General features: G+C 34.8%; 1 protein-coding gene and 1 non-coding gene across 2 annotated transcripts in view; both read right to left on the reverse strand.

Moving 5' to 3' along the window:
- The window catches only part of LOC122106400 (putative RNA polymerase II subunit B1 CTD phosphatase RPAP2), a 126,855-nt gene that overhangs the window by 6,834 nt on the left and 102,629 nt on the right, over nucleotides 1-17,392 (reverse strand). The window lies entirely within an intron of this gene.
- On the reverse strand, nucleotides 5,128-5,233 carry LOC122106405. The gene has a single exon (XR_006147171.1). It is a non-coding gene; the product is annotated as a U6 spliceosomal RNA (small nuclear RNA).

The following is a 17,392-nucleotide window of genomic DNA, read 5'->3' on the forward strand; positions in this document are numbered from 1 at the left end:
TTTCTAAATTACCCTTATTTTTCTCCCTCTTCACTCCCAATGCCCTCCCCAAGTTTACTTACAAAATATTTTCTTTTGAGTACTACTGTTGCATAGGTTCCCCCTTTGTCCTTTGTCTCACCATTTAGTTTTTTTTTTTCCTTTCACTTCCCTAGTTCAGATCAACATATTGAAAATACCCAGGGTATCAAAATCCAATACAGTGACTACAGGGGATTAATCATAGGTGGGGAAAACCCAAAAGGATAAAAAGAAATCACATAGTACATTAAGAACAACAATAACAAAGAACATGTCTTGGAGTTCATTTAACTTGGAATCACCTTATACGATCATATGTACATAGCTATTGAGCTATTCTGCTCATCTAATAAGATTATCCTTGATGTACACAATAACGCTCCCCTATTACCCAGTAATCCCACTTCTAGGCATATAACCAGGTGATCACAAACAAGGCCACAGTAAAGATACTACTATGTATCACAGTAATACTTACCAAAAATGACACACACACACATACACACGTACACACTTACAGATAAACAAACGTGGAAAAATATGCTTGCATCACAAAGAATGTGACCACCTCATTTGTAAGGAAATGGAAAATCTTTGAAAAAATCATATTAAGTGAAGTAAGCCAGACTTAAAGAAACATAGGTCCCATGGTTTCCCTTATTTGTATTAATTAGTTTACATCAAGGATAATCTCATGTATTTTAATTTGACATTTTGTTCTATGTTGAGTGTGCAACATTATTGCTATATTGTTTGTTATTATTTCTGAAAATAGGCAGGTATACTTAAAGAATTACATTCATCTCATCCATTATTGAAGGAAGAACAACTAAAAGAGTAACCACTACTAGGAAGAACAACTCCTCCTTACTTAGCTTCATTCCTATGTAAGGCCAATGTTGTCCCCTGTATCCTCATGTTGTACACTACAACTCTATACCTGGTCATAATGTATATCTAGTATCTTATGCATTTTGAACTAAATGCCCCAGAAGTTCCACTTTGCTTTACTTTTTAAAAAAAAATTCTGTCTTAATGTTTGAGGATTGTGTGTGTGTGTGTGTGTGTGTGTGTTTACAAAGATCAGAACATAACATTTTTCTTCATTTCGAGTCCATCTTTCAGGTCATCGTAAGTTGTGGCTAATGGGAGAAGTCTCTTGTTTTTTTAAGGATGAAACAGAAAAAGATATTTGTGCATGTACCAGAGTTGCTTTATTAGTGTAGTTGAACACTGAACTTCGATTTATATCTTGGCTGTTGTTGTGAATAATGTGAATAACAATGAACTACAGATATATTACGAGTTACCCGGAGAGAAATAATCACATGATTGGTGGGTCAGATGGTATTTCAACTATGATTTCTTTAAAAAACTTCATACTACTTTCTACAAGGAGAATACTAACCTGTATTTTGACCAAGAGTGTAGAAAATTTCCTTTTCCTCACACTCTCACCAACATTATTACCTTTTATTTAAAAGGTAATAAAGGGCAAATTTTTACTATCTTCAGTACCCCAGACTGGCTTAAGACTGAAATCCAACCTCCTAAATGCTTGGAATTACAAACCTTTACCACCACACCTGGTTCCTTTGATCTTTTTTGATAAGAGTTATAATAGTTATAAAGTAGTATCATAGTAATTTTGAATTACATTTCTCTAATGACTTCTGCTCACAATGCATTAAGCCAGCACAGAAGTTATATTAAACACAACTGTGTAAACCCACTGGTGATATAGAGGGGTTTATGGAAAACATGTCTATTCAAACTTTTGTCCATTTTTAATCAAGTATCTTGTTAATCTCATTTTTAATCTCTCTATACAAAAATAATTAATTCAAGGTAGTAAAAAGGAAAAAATTAAGCAACTCCTAACATTTTCAATAACTTGATATTGCTTAAATCATTTTCTGTTTATGCTTGAAACTATATAACAATTTAGTTAGGCCTTTTACATAGCTATATGTATTTCTTTTATTTTACATTGATTGCTCTTTCCAAAGCCTGCCTGTCTAATTTTGGTTTCTTTCGGTTTTAAGTAGTTCAGATTTCAAACTGAAGAATAAATGAAAGTAAGCAAACAAAAATACAGTTCCTCTCATCTGATAATGCCTCTACAAGAATGAGAAAAGAGTTCATCATCCTAAGGACCCTTAATTCTTAAGATAATATTTGCTATAATGCTAATGTTATTACCATTTTAGTGTTTGGAAAAATTGTAATTAAAGGCACTAAGAGCATGGCCCAAGACACACAGTGAGGAAGGAAATGAGTCAAATTTCCAAAAGTCTTTCAGCAATACACAAAAGGTAAATAAATTCTCTCCATTCTCTGGTACTCTCAATTCAATATTCATATTGTCCAAGAAATAATAGCATAGCAATTATTTTCCATGGTGATTGTTTTCTGTTACATTTTGTCTTCAACACGGACTGTGTTTGTGACATTGGGTTATTATGCACAGAGCTAAGCTTATAAATTATGGTCCAAAGAGAGGCAAATTTCTTCTGTCCCATAGTTCCAGTATCGGTTTTACAAAGTACTAAATCTTTTAAATATCATCACTTACTGTATTTTAAGAATTCAAGAATGAAAAAATTCACATATAATCACTCCAAAATGCTTTAAAACTAGGAGATGATAAAACAGGCCTCTGTGAAATAAATTTTCTTCTACTTTTAAAATTATTCTGAAAGCCTTGTGCTGGTTTGTCACACCTGTAATCCTAACTACTCGAGATACCTACTCAAGAGGCTAACATCTGTGGATAACATTTGGAAGCCAATCAGGGCAAAATAAATTCATGAGATTATTTTCAAAAATTTTAATGAACTAGCAAAGTGCCAGGAATGGAGATGTAGCTTATATAGTAGCTCACCAATCTAGAGAGCAAGACGTAGCGAGATCTTGAGGCCCTGATTTCAAACTCTGAGCATGCTAACATGCAGGAATTCACACACACTCACTTTTTCAAAATATCTTCATATCAGTGTTTTGCATTAATTTCTTTGTTAATGATAATATATGGGTAAAATAGGCAAAATAAACTCTTCCATCTCAAAACATTTTTATACTTTTTTTGTAAAAATACTGTACAAAGGGGTTACAGTAACATGAGCAAAGTAATAAGTACATTTCCTGTCAAGCTTTGCTACCTCCTCCTTTGTTTTTCCCCCACCATTCCTTCCCTTCCACCTCCACAAGTATACTCCTCACACCCGCAAGCCCCACCCAATGTCCCCAGCCTAAATTGTAAAGTTCGTTTTTCAAAATAATGTCTTGTGCATCAATTGTTATACAATGGGTCAAACTGTATTCCCATGTAAGCATGTTGTTTTGTCCCTTTCTTTCCCCAAATTAGAGAAGTGTATATACAAGATGCAGGTGCACCAACATCAAATAAAGTGAAAACGAGGGTTATACTGTTGGGGAGGAACGTATAAGAAACAAAAAAAATCACGTTGTACATTATAAATATGTGAGAAACAACAGCCAGAAAGAAAAAAATTGTGTCTCTATCTTGGGGGTCACTTAGCTTAACATCAACTTATTTAGTCATACACACAAAGCTTCTCAACATTTCTGCTTATCCCAGACATATACTAGTTATTGCAAATAAGGGATACCATGGGACCTATGTTTCTTTGGACTTGGCTTACATCAGTTAATATAATTTTTTCCAAGACTTTCCATTTCCTAACAAATTGGGCGATGTCATTCTTTCTGATGGAGGCATAGAATTAATATATAGACATATATATGTATATATATGTATAGTATATATGTGAGTGTGTGTTTGTACACACATATACACACAGAACATTTTCCTTTTTTGTTTTTTAGAGCAACTTAGTTTTCCACCTACATCATTTTTTCAAATGTTTTTATTGTGATTACATGGTTACATAAGTTCCCAAATTTCACAATATTGTGGGATAGTGATGCTTAGTTAAAGTCACAAACACATTCTAACTTTGATGGAGCAAATTGTCTATCATAGTCTACAACATTTATGAGTTCTATGAGCTTTGCAATAGAGTTATTTCATATATATATACTTCTTTTGTTTTGAAATATGTATATTTTTTGTTTTGTATAGCGTCAGCTATTCCCTCTTTCCCACTTGTTCCCTCCCTCCCTTCAGTGACATGGAGTTGCTTAGTTTATTTTGGTCAATGTCCAGTGCAGCTGATGGATCCCACTATTGTATGTTTTTCCCTGATTCTCTCTAGTCTTGTGTCGTCCTCTGGTTTTCCTTCAGTGTGCACATATGATCAGCAAAATGGGATTATTTAGTAGTGATTCGACCAGATGAGTGGAAGTTCTTGGTTTCTTAAGTGTTGTTAATTTTTTCATATCACCTTACATTTTGGATTTAACATCCACTTATCATGGAGACCATATGCCGTTCGTCTCTTTGCTTTTGGCTTACCTCGCTCAACATGATTTCCTGTAGCTTGATTGATTTCCTTAATAATGCCATTATTTTGTCCTTTCGAATGGATGGAAAATATCCCATTGTGTATAGTTACCACACTTTTTGGATCTACTCATCTCTGGTGGTACATATGGTTTTTTTTTCATATCCTGGCTATTGTGAACAGTGCTGCAATAAGCATGGAGGTGCATGTGTCCTTGAATATTAGTACCTGTTGTTCAGAATAGATGCCTAGAAGTGGTATGAATGGGCCATAAGGAAGGTCAATATTTAACTTTCTGAGGACTCACCAGACTGATTTCCAAAGTGGTTGTGTAAGTGTACATTCTGACACACACACACACACACACACACACACACACACACAGAATGTTTTCTTGATCATTCTTCTACTGAGGGGCATCGGAGTTGGTTTCATATCTTAGCTATGGCAAATAATGCTACAATAAACATTGTTGTGGTGGTAGTTTTAGTATGGACTTGTTTCTGATCATTTAGGGGAATGCCCAAAAGTGGGATTGCTGTGTAATATGGGAGCTCTATGTGGATTCTTTTGAGGAACCTGCAAACTGCTTTCCAAAGTGGATGAACAAGTTTACACTCCCACCAAGAATGCAGTAGGCTTCCCTTCTGGCCACATCCCTTCCAGCATCTGTTGTTGTAAAAGTATGGAACGATTCACTAATTTGCGTGTCATCCTTTTGCAGGGACCATGTTAATCTTCTCTGTATGTTCCAATTTTAGTGTATGTGCAGCCAAATTGAGCACAGAACATTATTGTATATATAAAGTGTAATTGATTTTCTTAAACTAGACAATTCAACAAAAAGTAAGTTCAAAAGAATTGTGAAATTTTGAACCATTTATTCCTTACATAAGCACACATTTAAGAGTAAAGTCAAGATTGACATGGCAAAAACAAAATAATTCCAGGTATTTGTTGTTCATGAGATGTGTAGAAGAGGAATTCAATTATTCTACACAAGGCACCTGTCATAGTGATCATTGCAGCAAATGTTAAGGTTTGTTAAAAGTTTTAATGATTTAAATATGTTTATTTTTGGGATTTGCTTATATATGATAAAATTAAGACAGTTTAGCAGGTCATAAAATTTTTTGATAAAGTATATAATATTTCTAGTAGCATGTACTAGTAAGTATGTACATTTCAGAGTTTATAGAAACTTTACTAATGAGAAGTTGCAAAGACTGTTTAAAGAAGCAGAGTGAAGAGTTAAGATTTAAAGTACACAGTTTCTGTTAAATCTTTAGGGCTCCCTTACGTTGTATGTTAATGATGAACAAATAATTATATAAGCCACATATAAATGATGAGATGAACTATAAATAGTAATCTTAGTGGGTAAATTTAAAGGCTACTCATAGCTTTATCCAGTTTTACATGTACAGGAATATGAGAAAATAGTAAAATCTACTATGTACACTTCAAATACTGAAAACCCTGGTAATTATTTTGTTTTTTATTTTAGTAATCATTAATATTTAATTATTTTTTTCTTCATAGCATTTTTTCCTTGTAATATAATAAAACATTTTGTGAGTCGTCACTAAGAGGTACTTTGAGAATATTATTGGGATGGCCACACCATTTTTCATAGGTGCATGTGAATTTACAAAGAGCAAAACTAAAAACAAAATATTGATTAAAATTTTTATCAAGTAGAGTCTGAATCAGTAGTGTTGATAAATGTCCACACCTAAAATCTTAACCCTAGGCTGAAGTAGTGGTATTACAGAATTGAGGCCACAAAATTGAGAAACTGTGTTTTGTTTTGTTTTTGTTTTTTTTGCTTTGTTTTTGTTGGTTGTGGGGCTTGAACTCTGGGTCTTGGGTACTGTCCCTCAGTTCTTCAGCTCACGGCTAGTGTTACCACTTGAGCCACAGCACCACTTTCATTTTTTCTGCTTATGTCATGCTAAGGAATGAAATTCAGGACCTCATTCATGCAAGTCAAGCACTCTACCACTGAGCCACCTTCCCAGCACCTGAGAAACTGTGATTTAAAAAATCATGTGAACAATATTTGCTTTCTCCTTTGGGTTATATAATGAAATATGTAAACATATTTTTATATTTTTGTGAATTGTCATACTTCTAAATTTATACTAACTGCAGCCAATTTATCCTTTTCAAAGTCAAGAAATATTTCTGAGAGTTTGCTTCTGTGAAGACTGTTTTTGCATTTATAATTTCTTCTGAGTCATTTTTATTTTTTATCAAAATCACTTTATATTTTATGTTGATGAGTTATCATACATCAACTACCTTCAAATGTACATGTAGAGTCTCAATATAGCAGTATGAATATTCTCATACAACTCGTTTATCTGTTACGCACTTTAAGTATTATGATATTTTTCCCTCTCTTGCACTCTCTCATTTCTGCTCTTTCTCTTTCATGCTCTATGCCTGCTACTTAGATTTTCTGCTGGTCTACTATTATCCATCAGGATCCACTGGTTTTGTGGGGATAGGGACCATCCCTTACCCTTGCATTCTTTAAGAGTTATAACAGTGACGTGAAATTATTCTTTGCCACTCTAAATGGCAAAACAACAGATCTAGGAATTCCTTTTCACTTTAAGTACTATTATAAATTTTATCTCATATGAATCATTGAGACTGATAAGATACTTTTAGCTTGGGACCTAAAAGTTCTTTTTCTTTACAAGCAACCTTTTACTTTTATTATCAGTAAGTAACAAAAACAAAGCTATCCTATGGAAAGTAGGCTGAAGTTGTTCACAGGGATGAAAAACAAGGTAATGGGGGAAGTAAGTACAAAGGATATCCCTCATATAGCACAGATCCTTAAGAGTAGTTTATGATGTACACTTTGTGATAAGCACAATGTGCTGGGAACTGTAGATTAAATCACTGAACACCTGATATATATTTATATGCACATATATTTATATATGTATATTTATTTACATATGCATATATGCATATATAGGCCCATACATGTACACATGAATGTTACTATACACACAAATACATACATATGTACACACATGTACACATGCACAAATGGAGAAAGACACATAGATATAGCCAACAAAAGTTTCACTAGTTGTTGAATATGCCTTTGACAGAATGTTTGGTAACAAATGTGTTGAAGATATATTTGTCTCTAAGAGTTCTTTTACCACTCTTCTTATCTCTTACAACTGGTCGGTTTAGAGAGATTCGACTTGAAAAAATGCAGTAGAAGTGATAGCAAGTAATTCGGAAATCTAAATAAGTATAGGTCATATGGTGTCTCCCTGCTCCCCATGGAATGCTTGCTCTTGTAGACACTCTCAACAGCCAAAGTAGTAGGATTATTAAGAATAAAGTTATAAGGCTTTAAATGGCATCCTTCCTTGGGCTCTTTTCCAACAGCCAGCATCAATTCCTAAGTAGATGAGTGACTCCCCAGAAGACGGGAGCACAGGTCAAAATTTAACTAACCCATATGAAAAGTCTAAAGTGAGAAATGCTGACTGAGGTCGTGCTGATGTCCTAGCCACTAAAATAAGGAAAAAAGAAAGTTTTTTTATGTATTAAAATTTAAGAATAATTTGTAACCTGTCAATAAATGTGTAGAACACAATTATATCAACTGACAAAAGATGATGTGCATTTCATTTATGTGATTTTGGACTTGGAAATTGTTTTTAAGTGTGTCTACACAAGTAGAATCAGCATGAAACAAGCCAACATTTCTTCATTTAAGACACAAGGAAAGGATACAGGTTGTCCCATTGTAACAATGAGATTTGCAAGATACTATTAGAGGGAGGTGGACGGAGGTGTTGTGGATGTGTGAAGGTAAGGAATAGTAGGGGAATACAAAGGAGGTGGTAACAATGCTCAATAAGAAATGTACTCATTACCTTACTTATGCAACTGTAACCCTTCTGTACAGTATCTTTACAATAAAATATATATTAAAAACATACTAGGAAAACTGTACATATAGCAAGTTGTATTTTTCACTCAATATAAGTAAAGTATTAGTTTTAGGACCACAGGCATACTAAAATTTTGGATGCTCAAATTCTCTACATAAACACAGTATATTTTTTTCATTAGAATCTGCCCACAACCTAGTGCAGTGTAATTTCTGTGAAAATTTTTACTATATTCTATGTTATAGTGGAAAATAAAATATATTCACTATCAACAGATACAAATTTATTTCAGATAATTTTTGTCTGCATTTTGTGGATGGAATTGCGAGAGCTAATTTGAAAAGCACAAATTTAATCACCAAGAGCTATCTTCAAGATGTAACAAAGATATAATACAACATCATTGAATGGTATGGGACTCTAAGGAGAAGTACTTCAATTGAAACATTATCAGAAATTGTAAGCAAGCAAAGACTATATAGAAATGCAGCTGCTAGATTTCTCATGGAGAGCTTTTATAACATTTGAAACACAAGTCAGAACCTCATGGAAGTGTAGACAATTTTCCTTCACCTTTCTGTCAATCTTGGTCATTATCAATCATAATATAACTAATCTAGAATAATCTTGTAATAAGAAAATGTTTATGAGAAGTGGAGGAGAATGGTGGAGGAGAACCTGGAGGCTAAACAATCTCTCTCACAGAAAGCAGTTTTAGTGTTCCAGCGAACAGTACTAGGCTAGAGTATCACACTGTGTGCCATCACAGTACAGAGTTTGGCTAGAGAGGGAAAATCCAGGGAAGGAGACAGATCTGAGCAGTTGCTGTAGCCATGGCTGAGGCAGCTTTGGTGGCGGCCATAGTCACTCTGCCATACATACAACAGAGGGGGTCCAGGACAAAGGCACCAGACACAGTGGGTGAGCAGATTCTACTCAACACCAGCAACAACTGAAAAGGAGCAGATGAGTTAAACCATCTTAACAGGCCCATATCAAGCATTGAAATAGAAAAAGCAGTAAGAGACCTCTGTTCTTAGAAAAGCCCAGAACCACATTGATTTACAGCAGAATTCTACAAGGTTTTCAAAGCAGAGCTCATACCAATACTCCTCCAACTCTTCAATGAAACTGAAAGAGAAAGTTCACTACCAAACTAGTTCTATGAAGCCATCATAACCCTCATGCCAAAACCAGGTAGGAACTCATCAAAGAAAGAGAATTACACATCCATTACTTTGATGAACATTGATGCCAAACTTCTCAACAAAATTTTCGCCAAACAATTCAACAATTCATCCAAAAAATTACATACCATGATCAAACAAGATTCAGTTCAGGGAAGCAAAGCTGGTTCAATATACGCAAATCAATTAATTAACACCATTTTATGATGAAGTTTCTGCATAAACTAGGAATCCAGGGAATATTCCTCAATAAAATAAAGGCTGTATATGACAAACCTGCAGCCAGAATTATGCTAAATTGTCAAAAAGTAAAGACATTTCCTCATAACTCAGAAACGAGACAAGGGCGTCCACTCTCTCTACTTCTCTTCAATTTACTTTTAGCATGCCTAGCTACAGCAATAAGAAAAGATGAAAACATAAAAGGGATCCAAACAGTGGAAGATGAAGTAAAACTCTCTCTCTTTGCAGATGACATGATCTTGTATTTAAAGAATCCCATGGACTCCACTCCCAAATTACTCATGCTGATTCAAAACTAAGGCAATGTATCAGGGTATAAAATTAACCCTCAAAAATCAATGGCTTTTCTGTACGCCAACAATGAGAAAAGAGTGGCTGAAATCAGAAAAGCAACTCCATTCTTAATAACCCCACAAAAAATAGAATAGCAATGAATTAACTTAACCAAAGAAGTAAAGGATCTCCATGATGAAAACTTTAAAAACCTGAAAAAGGAAATCAAAACAGAACTTAGAAAGTGAAAAAACTCTCTTGATCCTGGATTGGAAGAATTAACATCGTGAAAATGGCAAAACTTCCCAAGGCTATCTACAAATTCAATGAAATACCAATCAATATTTCAATCTCATTCTTCAAGGAAATAGAAGAGGCAATCCAAAAAGTCATATGGAAGGATAAAAGGCAATGAATAGCATAAACAATCCTTAACAGAAAAAACAGTGCTGGAGTAATATCAATACCAAATTTCAAACTCTACTACAAAGCATTAGCAAACAAAACAGCTTGGCACTGGCACAAGAACAGAACTCAGGACCAATGGAATAGAATTGAAAACCCAGAAATGAGCCTACAGACCAATAGGCACCTAATCTTTGATAAAGGAGCTAAAAAATAGAATGGAAGAAAGACAGCCTCTTCAGTAAAATGCTGGCAAAACTGGTTAATCACTCATAGAAAACTAAAGCTAGATGCTTATCTATCATCCTGTACCGAATCAGAAAAAAATGAAAAGAATACTTAAAAAGACCAAAAGTTCAGAAGAGATAAACACACACACACACACACACACACATGCACACACACACACACACACACACACACACACACACACACACACTCACACGTATACACCTAAAATAAAAATTATGGGAGGAAAATAAAATTAATAGAAAACAATTTTAAAAATTAAAAAATTTTTAAAAAGGTTCAAATAAGAGTTCTTTCATTGCAACAATGAGATGTACAATTCATTATGTCGAAAAACGAACTTAACACCTTTGGTGGGGGGTAGGGGAGGATAGGTGAAGGGAGGGGAGAAGTATGGGAAGGGATGGGAAGGGGAAACAAGTAGGCAACAATGCTTGATAAGAAATATACTCATTATCTTGCCCATGTAATTGTAACTCCTCTGTACTGTATTCTCACTATAAAAAATAAAATTAAATTAAAAAAAAGAGTTCTTTGATTTTTTTTTTTTGGTGGGGGGATGGGGGCAATGGTACGATTGTGTATCTCCCGTGTCCATTACCAGTCTCTTGGTGGAGTCTCTGGTCTGCTTGTGGTGTTTGGTTTTCCTGTGGCTTGACTGTTTTCTTAAGTCAGTTTGTTTGAACAGGCAGAAAAATGCTTTGCCTAACCCATTGTTTTGTGATCCTCCTCCCAGGCTAGTTCAGTGGGAGGTAGATTTGCTTTGAGTATCCCAAACGAGGGAGATGGGAGTTTCCTCCAGATTGGAGACGCTGTGATAAGACTAGGTTATGGGTAGAGTTGAGGCCTTTCAGCAATCAGTAGCTTTTCCTTGTTGGGCTAGCTCCTGAGACTCTCAGAGAGCCCAGCTTGGAGCCATTCTCAGGGTTTATGTTTACTGAGTTTTATTGTTGTCTAGGCTGCTGTAGGGAGGGGCAGCCTCTGGCTCTGTTTACCCAGTGATGAAAGTCACTCCTCAGGGGGCAGATTTTTCTCTGTCTGGGCTAGTTGACTTTCCCATGGGTGGAGCTGAACCTGGGAGGTCAGGTAAGGTTCCTGTGACCTGCTAAATGACTCTTTTGTTTTCTTCCAAGGCCTGTGTTGGAGCTAGTTGCTCAGCCTGGCCTTCGTTAGTATCAAAGACAGAGATCTCCAGTGGTAGGGAACATGCAGCCTTCCCTCCTCTGCTCCCTGAGAAGGAATGAGGAGATGAGGGTTCTACTCATGGTAGAGTATTGTTCCTGGGCAGTTTCTGGTCTGTGATCTGCAGGATGAAGATATCTGCTCCTTATTAGTTCTTGCTTGTGTTGGGTAGAATCCACTTGCCAGCCACATCTGGTGCCTTTGTCCGCTATTCCCTCTGTAGTTATGGCTGCCAAGATTGTCTCTGCTACCAACTCTGCCACTGCAGCCATGGCTAGCTGCATGTGTCCAGATTTGTTTCCTTGCTTGGATTTTCCTTCTCTGTCCAAACTCTCTGTATTGATATGAAATACTTGGCGTGTCTCTGTAGCCGAAGACTGTTCACTGGAATACTTAAATGCTTTCTATGGGAGAGCTTGTTTAGCCTTCAGCTTCTCCTCTGCCATCTTCCCCCGAATCTCATGATTTTTTTATGTGTTTTTTTTTAGGGAAAAATGTCATTGGTGTTTATATTTTGTGTTGGCATAAAATGAGCCTACTATTGTCTTAATTTAATAAAATAAAACTCTCTGAGCACTGGTGGCTCATGCTTGTAATCCTAGCTACTCAGGAGGCAGAGATATGAGGACCTCAGTTCAAAGACAGCCCAGGCAGAAAAGTCGGTGAGACTCTTATCTCCAATAAGCCACTAGAAAACCAGAATTGGCACTTTGGCTCAAGTGGTAGAGCACTCACCTTGAGCTGAAGAGTGTAGGACCAGTGCCGAGGCCCAGAGTTCAAGCCCCATGAATGACCAAATAAACAAAACAAAACAACAACAACAAAAAAACTCTCTGATTCTATGACAGCAAAAATTTTGTGGGTAATGGTTAAGAGCAGGTTGCCATTCCAAAAAAAAATATATATATATATATATATCACCCACCAAAAAAGAGGAACAATAGGAAATATATAGCAGGAAACTTATAAATCTTAATGGACGAACAGTCTGTCAGTTTGTTTTAACTTTTTATCAAAAATGAAAGTAATACTTGATAATATTTTATTAAGGCATTTAAATTTCTTTGACCTTGACATTTAACATTCGCTTTAAAAAGAAATTCAACAGGTGACAGTGTTTTCTCCTTACTTTTCCAAAGAAATGATTATTTCATCATTATAGTGTATAGCACAATATAACCAGAAAGCATTTGTTAAGGAAAAAAAAAATTCCCATTATTTGTTTTGCTTGTCTGTATTTAAAGCTGCATACCAGATCTTACCCACCCTATTGTCTGTTTTCTCATTTGAAACATTTCAGTAAATGTGTCAGCCAGCAAAGTTTTACAAAATAGCCTGCTTTCATTCATTGTGCTTTCCAAAATATATCTTACAAATGCTAACAACAAAACACAACTTGAAACATCTGTGGATTTTTCTATTTATGGTGCAAAGTAATCACTTTCCATAATCCCTAGAATCAGCTCTTCACAGGCATTAAATGGTCTTTCACTTCCATGTTTTAGAACAGCAGCATGTAACAATGGTGTACATGTTAATTTGTTCACCACATCTGGTTTGTTTACAGCAAGGACTGAGATGAGGTGAGCAATTATGTAGTTTAAAAAGGCTCTGAGTTGGGGATAAAGAATATCCATTTAGGTGATTAATATTTAAATTTAGTTCTATAATGTATACTCCTTCAATTTTCTGGCTAACATGTTCTACATACTAAGTATTTTTAAAAGAAATATTGTACGTTGTTTCCTTGGTGACAACGTAATTGGAAGACTTAAAATTTTCCTATACCATGGCCATCTGAAATGAGATGGATGTACTTAGGTTAGCATAAAGAAATTTTGGGACAGCATTAATGTTTGAATCTTGGATGGGATTTGATTGGGAATTGTGAAAGGCTTTCATAGTATGAGAAGAAAAACAAAAGGCCATACTAATACTTTTATCTGCCACATTGTTTTATTAGTATATTCAAACACACACATATAAACACACAGATACACATTATGAAGACCCAGTCAGTCTGAAAGAAAAATTTTTAATAGGAATTCCCTAAAATATTTAGTCTGCTGAGATCTGATTAGAATTTACAGAAATATCTATTGGCTTCCACTCCTAGACAAGTTATTATCATTGATGAAGATGTTGCCATTTGAATTTAGAATACCCCAGAAAGACCTATGTGTTAAAGAAAAATGACATTCCAATTCCTCCCAGACTGTGGAGCATACCTGAATAGTTCTTCTGTAGATTAAGTTATTCAGAGTGAAACTCATGAGCAAATAGACTCTCATCTTCTTTCTTCTTCTATCTTTTAATCATTCTAGGTAAAAAACATTTCTCTTTGACATACTCCCCTCCTTGACATTGTCTTGTCACTGGCCCCCAAAGCAATAAAACCAGCTGAACATACACCGAAACATTCAATCTTGTACATCTGAGTAAGCCTTTCTGCTTAATAAGTGGACAATATCACTTATTATGGTATGGTATCAAACTAACCCAAAGTTCTAGTCTTTCTAACAATGTGGAGTATATTAAAATGTGCTTCATTATAAATTATCTAACTCCATGTTGTATATTGTGTTTTTTTTTCTGTTGATCCTAGCGCTTACAATCAGGGCCTAACTGTAAAACAGTTTGCAATAAATAATCACATTACTTTTATGATTCCATAATTTTACTTGTTTTCCTACAAATTCATAGAATAGTGTAGCTATGGAAATCAATAAATATTGAATTTTGATATCAGATTATCTATCACTGCAAGTGTTGTCAAAATTTATCTACACTGAAATGATTGTCATTGATATCTTTCTCAAGATTCCAAATGTTTATACTTTCAGCTGACCTTTTACAAAACTCATACCCCAAACATAATTTTTAGTTTGTTCATGCAATCATAAATATATGGCACAAAAATTTAATTAACTTTATTTGCTGTCACTAATGGAGTATACCTAATAGAATTAAGTATATACCCTCAGGGAAATAAGATATTTCCTTCTAAATCCAGACTTGCAGGCAGACAGACAGACACCCACACCCACACACATACACACACCCACACTCTCTCTCTCTCTCTGTCTCTCACACACACACACACATACTTACCACTCTGACTCAGGTTAAGTTCCAGACATTGGGGATCAGACAATGATCTATTAATCAAACTTTCTTGTCCAGACATAAAATACATTAATAATTCCACACATATAGAAACACCAGATCATTCAAAATAATGAGAATATTTAACAGAACCACCCCGCTCTGAGCCATCTACTCCCTGATTTCATTCACTCATGTCTATGCATTTTTCATATCATAATTAAAAATCTTTTTGTATCTCTCTGATTAGCAGAAAATATGTTATCATATAAGAGAAAATGTAGGTAAAATTACTTTTTGCATATGAAATAATGACATTTCTGAGGATAAAACATGCCTGTTTTTCAGTTTGGTTGCCAAAATGGAACTGTTAGATCTTCTGAGTGTTTAACTTTATACCTGAACCTTCAAATTTCACTAGGATTTGAATTGTGTTACTTACAACATTAATGTAAAATAAAAGCATTACTAAATATAAAGAAAATTATAATTTTATCACACTTTAATCTCTTAATTGACTTTATTATAAAAACAATTACATTTATATAACATGATAAACATCCTGAAACAAATTATGAGGTATGGAAACAGAAGAGTCCGTTTTTTGTTTACTGTATGTTGTTGTTATTTATAGTTTGTGATGATTCTGTCTTCTTTACCTCATGCATGGTATATTCATTCTATGTCTTCAGGAAGGTGGGGGTGGGCACAAAGCTTTAGGGAAAGGGGGAAAAATGAAGCAGTGAAGTTCCTTGAACATTGATGAAAGTGAACTATTTAACACATGGGTGGGGAAAGAAGTGAGGGAATGGGAAAATATGAGGGAACTGAAGACATTTCATAAAAGGAAATGTACACATTACTTGACTCATGTAATTGTAATACCTCTATAAATCAACTTAATAACAGGGTAAATTTATTTTAAAAAGGCAAACAAAATATCGTTTCTTAGAATCTTACAAGTATGTTTTGTTCACTGGTTTGAGCTGGTTGAGTCTATCTCTGAAAATAGCTACATTTACATTCATTGGGCGAATTTTTGAGCTACTGGTATATAAAAGTCAATTATGATTGTATGTTTTTTGAGACTGATTCATTTATTTCTTTATCTAATTTGTATAATTTCTATCTACCAGTTTTTGAATTGGCTTGTTCCTGTTTTTCAAGGACCTAGTGGTGCATTATTAGTGCTGATTTAAGATTGTTCTAATTTGTTGATGTACATACTCTAATCTATAAATTTTCCTGAGTATTGCCTGTGTTCTTGTGTCCCATAGGAGGTAGTATTTTGTCTGTTCACTTCCACTGAATTCCATAAACGTTAGAACTTCCCTCCATATGTCTTCAGTGACTCACTGATGATTTGGAAATGTGTTACTCAGTCTCTGTGAGTTTCAGAATTTTTTGTGACGCCTTTTGATGATGAGATCTAATTTGGTCCCATTGTCGTCTAACAGGATATAGGGAGTAATTTCATTTTTATTTTTGAATTTTCACAGATTTTCTTTCTGATCTAAGATATGATCTATTTTGGAGAACTTTCCATGAGCTGTTAGGTATAGCTTGCCAAAACAAGTATTTGGTTTTGATTTTTTGCTAGATTTTGACCTGGATGGCCCGTCCACAGGTAAGAATGATGTGTTCAAGCAACCAACAATGTGTTTGGATGTATGCATATTTTTAGGGCAAGTAGTATTTGTCTGATGAATTTGAGAGATCTAGGATTCAGGGCATTGATATCTAGCATTGTTATATCCCTCAGATGGAGAGTTTCCTTCATCAACATTTAATGTCCTTTTTAGTCTCTTTTTACCTTTATACCAATTTTAATTTAAAGCCAATCTTACCTAATATTAATATAACTAATCTGGCCTGTTAATGAGGTCCATTTTTAGTTTGTAAAGATGATATACAGAAGGGATCCAATTACATAAGTCAGATAATGAGCACATTTCTTTTTCAACAATGTCACCTCTTCCCACATGTTGTCCCAGTTTTTCACTTTCAACCCCCCTCCCCCCTAAGTTGTATAGTTCATTTACAAGATAGTGTCTATTGAGTGGCACTGCTACATTTGTTTACACTTTGTCCCACCATTTCTGTGTTTCCCTTGCCCTTTCCAAACTTATATATAAACCAAAGGTGCAGAAATTAAAACGAAATAACAGCATCCGAATTCAGATGGAAAAAGCAAAATAATAAAAAAAACTCTCAATATCATTTCTTGGAGATCAATTTGATGAACATTATTTTATATGATAATATTCATATAGCTATTGATCCTTTGTGATCCTCTCCAAAGGGCATCCTCCTTTGATCTCACTGTATAAATGTTTAGAATCCCATGTAATTTTTCATGTCCAAA

Source organism: Dipodomys spectabilis, unplaced genomic scaffold (genome assembly GCF_019054845.1).
Source record: "Dipodomys spectabilis isolate Male_0828 unplaced genomic scaffold, ASM1905484v1 ptg000040l, whole genome shotgun sequence".
Classification (NCBI taxonomy): Eukaryota; Metazoa; Chordata; class Mammalia; order Rodentia; family Heteromyidae; genus Dipodomys; species Dipodomys spectabilis.